This window comes from Pongo abelii, chromosome 22 (genome assembly GCF_028885655.2).
Source record: "Pongo abelii isolate AG06213 chromosome 22, NHGRI_mPonAbe1-v2.0_pri, whole genome shotgun sequence".
In the NCBI taxonomy this organism is placed as follows: Eukaryota; Metazoa; Chordata; class Mammalia; order Primates; family Hominidae; genus Pongo; species Pongo abelii.
In genome coordinates this window covers 55,268,186-55,275,277 of record NC_072007.2, presented here as the reverse complement: position 1 = coordinate 55,275,277, position 7,092 = coordinate 55,268,186, and positions in this window count along the sequence as shown.

Genomic DNA, 7,092 nt, shown 5'->3' with positions numbered 1-7,092 from the left:
CATTCTCGGCCTGGCCCCAGACCAGCTAGTCAGCAGCACTCCGGGTGGGCTCAGCAATCTGGGCTTTGCAGGTCCTCCAGGGATACTGATGCATGCTGTAGTTCGAGAACCACTAGACAAAGCTAGGAGATGGAGGTCAAATTGTTGGCATTTGCTGGGCGCAGTGGCTCACGCCTGTAATCCCAGCACTTTGGGAGGCCGAGGTGGGCAGATCATGAAGTCAGGAGATCAAGACCACCCTGGCCAACATGGTGAAACCCCATCTCTACTAAAAATACAAAAACTAGCTGGGTGTGGCGGCGCGTGCCTGTAATCCCAGCTACTCAGGAGGCTGAGGCAGGAGAATCACTTGAACCTAGGAGGTGGAGGTTGTGGTGAGCCGAGATCGCGCCACTGCACTCCAGCCTGGCAACAAAGCTAGATTCCATCTCAAAAAAAAAAAAAATTGACATCAAGGTATGGTCTACAGGGGTGAGTGCAGGGTGGTGATGCCCTCTCAGGAAGGAGGGATGGGGGAGGGTGACCTCAGGTGACCCAGGCAATCAGAGGGCCTGGCCCAGAGCACGTCCAGCAGAGATCAGATGCCAGCCCTGCGTGAAACCCTCCTCACAGGGTTACTGAGAACTCTAAGGTAGGCTTTGGGCAGAATTGGAGTTAGGCACTGACCAGGGTGTGGCAGGCACCACCACCCAACTCACTGCAGCTGCTAACTTAACAAGAGTCACGCGGCACACGGACCACCTGCTCCCCGTTCTTCCTACAGGTGGAATCTCTGAGCCTGGACCTTTTAAGCCTAGAATTGCTTAAGGTGTTTCCCACACCCTGAATACCAGCAGAACAGCTGACGCCAACCGGTCTGAAGGCCCCACCAAAGAACCGACTCAGCTCAGCAATGTGGTTTCTTCATCCCCCATCCTGTGACTTCACCCCTCATATTCACCAATCAGCGATCCCCACGCTTCAGACCCCATCACCTGCCCAGACCCCGGAAAAACACCATCCCCAAGCCCCTCGGGAGGTGGGTTTGAGGTTTCCTCCCGTCTCCTCGCTTGGCTGCCCCATGCGTCTTAGACCCTTTCTCTGCGGCAACTCCCTCTGTTTCAGTGTGTTGGTATATCACCGCGCAGTTGGCAATAGGCCCTGAGCCAGGGTCCTAGGACACATGTGCCCCAGCTCGAGATCCATCTCGGTGATTGCAGCAAGGGCCTGGATCACCCCCAGACGTGCCTCTAGCAAGACAAACTGTCAGATGCCCTCAATCCATTTTGTGGTTTTTCTGACATTTTCCTGCCAGTTTTCAGAAGGTCTTTTTGACGTTCCAACCTTGTTCCAGGGAATTCAGGGGAGCTCCTGAGACACGGGAAAGAAGCACGGACTCCAAGGGTGAGCCCCCAGTTCACGTCCAGCTCTACTTCTTACTGGCTGCCTGACCTGGAACAAGCTGTGTTTTGTCTTGTCAAAAGTACAGGTGGAGGGATCACTAAAGCCTGGCCCTGGAAGGATGCAGAGAGGCTGGCACAGGAAGTGCTTTGAGAATCGTAACTGCTTGCAAGGGATTGGCAACCGGAACTGTCTGTGCCTTGGTCAAGGACAAACTCCTGAGCACAAGAGACCCTGCGTGGCACAGACCAGCTCTGAAGCCATGAAGCTGCCAACCGTGTGCAGCTGCACAGGAGTCCTCCTACATACCAGGGGTGCAGTTTCCACATCATTGCTTAGTCCCATCATGGGAAATGAGCTCTGGCCTGTGGGCCCAGCCCTCTCTCCCTCCCTCCATGCCTCACCCCAGACCCTGCTGATCCCTGCCTGTCCAAGGCTCCGCACTGTCTAGCCCCTTCCAAAGTGAGTCCAAAGTCTGGGACCTTCAGGTGCTCTCCTTGTTCTCCCCCGTGTTAAGCACCTGGTGGTTTAATGGGTTGCCAGAAGCTTCACTCTTTTTATGCAGCCTCTCTGGAAGTAACTCTTTCACCCACTAAGGAATGTACTCAAGATGACCAAAAAAAAAAATTCCAACTGCACAGACACTTAACCACCAAATAAACCCGCTGGTGGAAATCCCCGGCAGGTGACTCCAATATGCACAACTAGGTGGGGACCCTGGAATTTCCCCTCTCTGGCCCCAGTCCACTGTGGCTGTCTGTGCCTGTGGACAGTCCTCTCCATGGCTCTGGGGCTCGGCTGTCATTTCTCCTAAGTTGATACCATTGTGATTGTATCAGTTTAATTCCCTAACCATCTTTCTTCATGGAAAGACACATGCACTTTTAATTCCAGACTGCTCTAAGTAATCATCCTGTTTCTCTAAAGAGTCATTACGGTTGTACTTCCTGTACAATGTGCCGTTTGGTCATTCCTCTGAGCTTGAAGCTCTTTGACAATTGAATATGTATCTTTGGATTGCAGACATGTTAAATTACACAATGCCTCCCATTTCCTCTTTTTAAATCTTGACTTCTATGTGGTTAAAACAGGAACTGGGGTTATACCACGCATTTTTTGAACTTCTGCATTGTTAAGTTGTCCCAAAACTTAGCTATATTTTAAAATGCCATTGTGCATTGTTTAAAATGTGGTGATTCACCGAGTTTCGGTTAATGTTTACAAACACCTAATGTCCTTCAAATACCATTAAATTAGCATTGTGTGGTTGTATTGTTTCAGGGGCATAGTTCTAAACTAGACTTGTGTTTATTCTGTTTCTGCAAATTGATTTTTTTTTTTTTTTTTTTTTGAGACGTAGTCTCACTCTGTGGCCCAGGCTGGAGTGCAGTGGTGCGATCTCAGCTCACTGCAACCTCCGTCTCCTGGGTTCAAGAGATTCTCCTGCCTTGGCCTCCAAGTAGCTGAGACTACAGGTGTGTGCCACCATACCCGGCTAATTTTTGGATTTTTACTAGAGACAGGGTTTCACCATGTTGGCCATGCTGGTCTCCTGACCTCAAGTGATCCACCTGCCTTGGCCTCCCACTGTTGGGATTACAAGCATGAGCCACTGTGCCTGGCCTGCAAATGGATTTTTAAACATCTTCTGATATAATAGAAGATCCCAATGAAGATGTAAAGTATTTGAACTGGAAGACGTGGGTCAGAGACACAGTTTGCTGTCACTAAGGTCCCTTTGCATCCACTTTATCCCTTTACGCTGAGCCTGAGCAAACAGGACAAACATAAAAAATGATTGTAATTTCTAGAATAAGTTAACAGTTTTTGTCACTAATTTTGCCAAGATCCCAACCAGCTATTTAGCCAGTTGTTTAGAGGAGGTTTTGGCTCTGAAAGGTTGGTTTATGTGGGTTTCACATCGGCCATGAATTTAGTGATGTTATTTGGTTTATCTGGGATATAGACACAGCTTCTAGTTTTATGATAGCACAGGTTACCCTCGAGCTGCAGTGAGTACGTCTAAAGCCATATGGTTTTATAATACAGATTTTCTCCGGTAAGTTTATCATTTAATCATGAGATACCTGGCTATATCTTAAGGCCTTTTGTGTATAACTGGTGAGGGCCTCTACATGTCAAGTAATGCCTTCAATACCCAGTTATGGCAGAAAGATGGAAGCTAAATGATGATACCAATGGAATACAGGATGAATCTGACGAGACTGTAGATGAGGAAGATTGGTGAGTGTGAAACGGTAGGAAATATTTGACCTTGTGACCAGCATAACCCAAAGAACACTGTCCTAGCTGTCCCAGGGTATCACCTTCTGGTACAAGAGCCCATTTAGGGGGCTCAGTTTTCTTTGTTTTTGAGATGGAGTCTCACTCTGTCACCAAGGCTGGAGGGCAGTGGCGCAATCTTGGCTCACTGCAACCTCTGCCTCCCGGGTTCAAGCAATTCTCCTGCCTCAGCCACCTGAGTAGCTGGGATTACAGGCGCACCACGATGCCTGGCTAATTTTTATATTTTTAGTAGAGATGGGGTTTCACCATGTTGGCCAGGCTGGTCTCAAACTCCTGATCTCAGGTGATCCACCTGCCTCGGCCTCCCAAAGTGGTGGGATTATAGGTGTGAGCCACCGCGCCCAGCCGAGGCTCAGATTTCTTTAGACGGGAGATGTGAATTCAAGGGTTGTCTTCTAATTTTATGGTGAAGGCTGGTCAGGAGTACCTGATAAGGTCCATAGCAGGTTGCAGAGACTTTTTTAAAAATGTCATTTCCAATAGACAAAATCTCCTGGTTGAAGTCTGCGGTCCTTGAAATTTTTGTTTCCCAGGAGCTCACTGTGAAAAGATTATTTTTGCCAATTATAATTTTTCATTAATTGTTTTGCAAGGGCACTGCAATAGCTGAATATGTCTCCCTTTAATATCATAGACGTACAGTTTCTTGGAGATAATTTCATGGGTCTGCCTAATTTTGAACAGAGATAACTGGTGTTTACCTAAAGGGGTCAACCTCTGATTAAGCAGAACCAGTAGAAGAACTTCTGACCAAGGAATTTAAAAAGACTTGGTTAATTTTGCCAATTGCGTTTTGATTATTCCATTGGTGCATTTCACTAACCCAGATGACGGGGCGTGGTAAACGCAATGGAAATGCTGGAGGGTGGGCCAAAGTTTACACACTGATTGAATCATCCATCCAGTGAAGTGAGTTCCTCTGTTGCTACAAGTTCCAGAGGAACTCCCCAGATTGCAATACCTTTTTCTACAGCAATTTTACTCACTGCTAAGGCCATTGCTCTTCTACATGGAAATGCCTCTGCCCAGTGAGAAAACACGTACATTGTTACCAGAACATGTTTGTATGTTTCTGAGGGTGGCAACAGCATGGAATCTAATGGTCATACCTCACAAGGGCCTCGGGTAAAGGGAAATGTCCTTATAATGGTTTTCCTGGATTATATTTCAGGGAACTGGGGCAATGATTGTCTATTTAGATCTTTGTGTTTGTAGAAAGCAAAAAGTTCCTCTTCAAAGTTTCCCTTCTTGTTAAAGAATAAATCGTAAGTGTTAAAAATAATAGTTTCTTTTAAAAACTAACTTCCTTCAAGCCTCCTGGCTTTGTGCTAGTAACTGCTTGTTAAGCCCTATCCTGTGTAGCTGTTACACATGCTCATGGGCACGTAGTACATTCTATGTCGTTGAACCTGAACCAGGATATTTGTGCTGGACCTGCTCACAGGCACATTCCAGCTCGCAGCCTATGCCCCTTCCCTATTTGTCATAAGCAACTTCCTCTTTTCCTTTGTCTTTCCATTACTTTTACCTATTTAGAAAAGTTTTAAACTGTTAGCCAATCGGGTTTTAGTTTAGATTGTGAGGTCTGGCTCCAGCCAATGGAGACAGAACACAGTAGCAGGGCCAAACTGCGGCAGGGATAAAAATTGCTTCCCTCCTTTGTTCAGGTGTGCTCTCGCCATTGTTCTATCTGTGATGAGCACCCTTTCTGCACGAAGTAAAAATGGCCTTGCTGAGAGAATTAAATTTATGTTCGAGTGCTGTTTCTTTGCAGCACTGGGGAACAAGCATTCTGTTTCTAAATAAAAATTTCTACATATAACAGTGTTTTAGGAACCCCTAAAGCATCTACACCACTTTCATGTATTATACAAATAATAGAATGGAAGGTTATAATTTGTATGCCCCAAAGGCAGAGCATTAGCAAGGTCACGTTTGATAATTTCGAATGTTGGTGGATTTTCTTCTGCCGACTCTAAAGTCCTGGCATGTCCTGTTTTAAGAGAGCATATAAGGACTGAGCTTTAAAGAAAAGTTTGGGATCCAATTTCTATAATATCCTGCCAGTCCCCCACACCCTTTTGTTTCTTGGTTGTTGGTGGTGGAAGGCTAAAATTCCTTTTGGTCTATCTAGATTAATAGAAAGTCTTTCTTTAGATATTAAGTGGTCCAAGTACTTTGTTTTTTATAAAATTGAGGTTTTTCTTTAGGAATTTTATGTCCCCTTAGGGCTGTTGTAATGAATGTATCCCATCTTCTATAAAAGCTTGCTTATCTTCTGAGCAAAGGAGTAAACTGCCCATGTATTGTAATAAAAAAATTTTTTTAAGAACAAGTCAAAAGACTGGGCCCAGTGCCTCGCGCCTGTAATTCCAACACTTTCGGAGGTCGAGGTGGGTGGATCACCTGGGGTCGGGAGTTCGAGACCAGGCTGACCAACATGGAGATACTCTGTCTCTACTAAAAATATGAAATTAGCCAGGCGTGGAGGCGCATGCCTGTAATCTCAGCTACTTGGGAGGCTGAGGTGGGAGAATTGCTTGAACCCGGGAGGCAGAGGTTGCAGTGAGCCAAGGTAGCGCCATTGCACTCCAGCCGGGACAACAAGAGCGAAACTCCGTCAAAAATAAAAAAAAAAAAAAAGAACAAGTCAGTAGGTAAGAGAACTGTCTTTGCACCAGTTGGGCTCTCAGTGTAGCCCTGAGCATGGCTGTCTGTGTGTATCGTCTGCCTTCCCAAGTAAAGGTAAAGAGAAATCAACACTTTCATCCACAGAACTACTAAAGGATGTGCTAATGAGTCCACTACACTGAAGGACTTTGATCAGGGTAGCCAAGAGGATTCTTCCAGTATCAGTGGAAGACTCTGAGCATATTTGATCAAGTACTGCCTTTAGTAGGTTTTGTAATTCTTCATTATTCAATAATTCAGTGTCTTTTAAGGCAATATGGATTGCAATTGGGTTAGATTTTGAAACTTTTTTTATGTCTAGTAACTCAGCTTTCTCATCTAATTCTAAATACGTCTTCCCCCTTTGGGAGAAAGAAACATGGGTATTATAATTCTAAGAAGTCTCTTTTTATAAGATGGATAGCAGCTGATAGAACCAGAAGGAAAATGTGAGTCCCTTGTAAAGGACCTAGTTGAAAAGCTATAGGCTGAGACTTATGTGTCATTACAGGAGTATTAGTGACACCTACTCTTTGAATTTTTTTTTGACTCCAAGGAGTGGAACCTTGTAACAAGATGGGATTTATTACAGACAACACGGCTGCTGTATCAGCAAAAGCTTATGTCAGCAATGAGAACTTGTGTTAACTATTTTAAATAATTTATATAGCCAGGCGCGGTGGCTCACGCCTGTAATCCCAGCACTTTGGGAGGCTGAGGCAGGTGGATCACAAG